Below are 3,416 nucleotides of genomic sequence, written 5' to 3' on the forward strand. Positions count from 1 at the left end.
CCTGAATGAGGGAGCAGGACAGGACAATGGAGTTGGCCACTTTTTGCCCTAGCCATTTCCTCATCTTGTTTCCTGGCTCGGTGGCAAGAAAGGCCAGGATCACAATGATTGTTTTTGCCAAGACACTAGAAATGGCAACAGAGAAAATGATGCTGAAAGCTGTTTGCCGGAGAAGGCAGGAGACCTTCCCAGGCTTGCCAAAGAAGAGTAAAGAAGAAAAGTAGCAGAGGAGGATGGAACTGAGAAGAATACAGGTGATATTCCGGTTGTTGGCTTTGACAACGGGAGTGTCCCAGTTCTTCAGAAACGTTTGTATTACCAAAACTGTGACCACAGCAAAGAAGACTGCAAAAAAAATCAAAGCTATTCCCAGGGGCTCTGCATACTTTAGAAAGTTTATAGTTTTCGGTATGCATTGGCTCTGGTTCTTATTTGGATATCGATCCTCCGGACACTTGACACAATGATCTGCATCTAAAGTAGATAAGCCGTATTAGTATCTCAGTTCATTCATACAATGCTGTTTACTTTGTCTTGAAATATGGTGGTATCAGAGCAGTCTGTCTGCTGGACAATGAATGTTCATTTCTGGATTGTTGACAGTCACGTCTGTGTTGGTGGCAGGATCCCATCCCAACACAGCATGGAAGGGTCAACTAAAGTGCATCTCATTCTGTGAAGGATTTTCACTAGTTTTTTTTTCAAGACACCGCATTTCCATCTACGTTATGAATTGGTGAGATGTATTCCATACCATTAAAAGCAATTTCAACATGGGGGAAGTTTGCAGGTAGCAGGTTTCTAATGCAAACTCTCCTTTCCCAAGGGTCTACAGGGTCGGATTGCTTTCTTCCCTTTATATTTAATATTCTGAACCTGCGTGCTAGTTTAATTTTTCCTAGTCAAACAGCAAATACTTTGTGTGTCCACCAACCTTTGAATAGGCAAAGTTAGTGAATGAATTAACAAGCCTGCACATTTGAAAACCTCTGGTGTGTGCAGAACATCAAACCCCAAAGAAGATCCCCTATTTTTCACATCATACATCTAGTATTTTTCCCTTAGGTTCCTTAATTCTCCCTGTGTAAAGTTCTCCAGGCTCAAAGTCTGGATGAAAGAACTTTACTTTCAATTCACAAAGTGAAGAAAACAAGGAATGATCATTTCAATCAGTAGATGGGATGCTTGAAAAGATTCAAAGGCATCAGTATTCCACAGATAGAGAAGCTGTTCTACAACTGTCAAGGAAGTTTCATTATATTATTGATGATGATGATTTCTGGGAATTAGTTCTGAAAAGGTAGGAAAAATTCAATGTAAATGCAGCCATTAATTATAAATTCATTCAAGGTGTTGCAATGTAAAACTTCTTACACCTTTCTTCCATGCTCTATTGCTCAAAGTCTATCCCCATTTGCTAAAACAGATGTTCTTAGCATGAAACATTATGTTTGGAGAGGCCTAAACCTGTATGCTATCCTTACCCATCTGTTCAGAAATCATGTCTCCTGGACACTGAGAACAGTCATAGCAACAAACTGGTTTTCCCTCTTTCACAGTCTTGCTGTGTCCAAGATGGCAGGGTTTGACACACCTGGAGCTGGGCAATATCTGATAATATGAATAAAAAAGAAAAAGTAGGTAGCACCAATCGTTTCATAAACACCAGCACAAGAGAATCGTTTTACATTCGGGAAATTCCTGACTTGAAATACCTACAGTAGATGAAGATTTTCAGTGCTTGCTGTTGTAAAAGACAGAACAAAACTCTCGTAAAAATTCAGTCAATATCAAAATGTGATGTTCTCTTCACAGAATTCACTGATTCCTATTTCTCTAAGCCCATCCCCATTCAACCCAACTGTGAATTCTCCCTTTTTCTTCCAGTCTCTGATTTCTCCACTCTTCTGAGGATTTAAGGCTCACGGGCCCAACGTGGCTTTTGTCTTGGAGGCTAGAGGCTGACAGCTGCCATTTTCCCCCAAAGTCTCCTCAAGTAGCAGTAAGTGGTGGTGTATTGGCCAGTTGTGTAGCGATAATTTTTAAATGACAGGAATTCATCATGCCCCACGGTCAGAGCTGTCCCTTAGGTAAGGCGATTGAGGACCAAATCCTATCCAACTTTCCAGCCTTGGTGTAACCACACTGCAACCCCAAAGTAAGGGAACAAATGTTCCCATACTTTAAGGAGGCCTTTGTGACTGCTGCCCCACCACAAGATACAGTGCACGCCCCATTGGCACAGTTGTACCAGCACCAGCACTGGAAAACTGGATAGGATTGGGCCCTGGGGCTGCTATCCTGCGCTCTGTGCTTTCATGACTAATACATGGCCATTTTTACTAATGTTTTGATTGCCTTCACCCTTCCCCTACCATAGCATGCAGCACATGCCACGTCAATATGTCTGCATGAAAGAACATGGGACTGGGTTGTGAATTAGAATATTAGAATATTTTCTTCTCTACCCATTATTCCAGCCTTGGAAATTCACTTAAAGATCTAACTAGTTTCATCTCAGACACAGAGCAGGTTGCAATAGTTTAAAAACTATGAACAAGTTTACAAAAATTTAAAAACGGGATTAAAATTATTCAACATAAGAATAAAGCATGTAATCCTATGTACATTTACTCAGAAGCAAGTCATTGTTCAACGGATCTTGCAGTCCAATCCTATTCTTTCCCAGCCCCACAGATGAAGCAGTAGCACCAAAACGGCGACTGCTGCATCCAGTTGGGCAGGGAATTAGCCACAGGTCTCCTTGGGGCAAGGCCTTACCCCGGCATGCAACTGGCCTTCCCCCAGCACTGACTCAGCACAGGCTGAGCCAGTGCTGGTGCCGGCCTGGTGGTGAGTGTCACAGGTGTGCCTTACGGCATATTTGCAACACTCAGTGCTGCCAGAGGGTTGGTGCTGACCAGATAGAATGGGTCCCTAAAACTCCTTATCCTTCCACAAGTCTCCTGCTCTGCAATGAATTTCAGGTCTATAGCAGCCCTCTGTGCTATCACAAAGTATTTATGGTGCCTTTACGACGGCATGTGATAGTCACACTCATTCTGTTGGCATGCTCTTGGATAGGATTGGATCATAACTTACTCAAATGGATTCTACCTGACACACTTCACTTCTAAAGGAAGTGTGTGTGATTATCAAAAATGTATTTGACCTCTATTTTTTTTTTAATGTTTCTTCTGTGCAGGATTCTGTTCAATGTCTGAACAGTGTAATTCACTGTGATTTTAAGATCTGGTGTTTGATCATACCTTCTTAAATTTACTGTTCCACACAATCTTATCTGCATGAATGAAGAACTCTTGATTTGATGAAATTTCTCCAACCTGGCTTTTAAGGACAGACTGATTGGGGAAGGTGACCCAGTTGATAATATCGTACCCAGATGACAATTCTCC

This window comes from Tiliqua scincoides, chromosome 5, assembly GCF_035046505.1.
Source record: "Tiliqua scincoides isolate rTilSci1 chromosome 5, rTilSci1.hap2, whole genome shotgun sequence".
Classification (NCBI taxonomy): Eukaryota; Metazoa; Chordata; class Lepidosauria; order Squamata; family Scincidae; genus Tiliqua; species Tiliqua scincoides.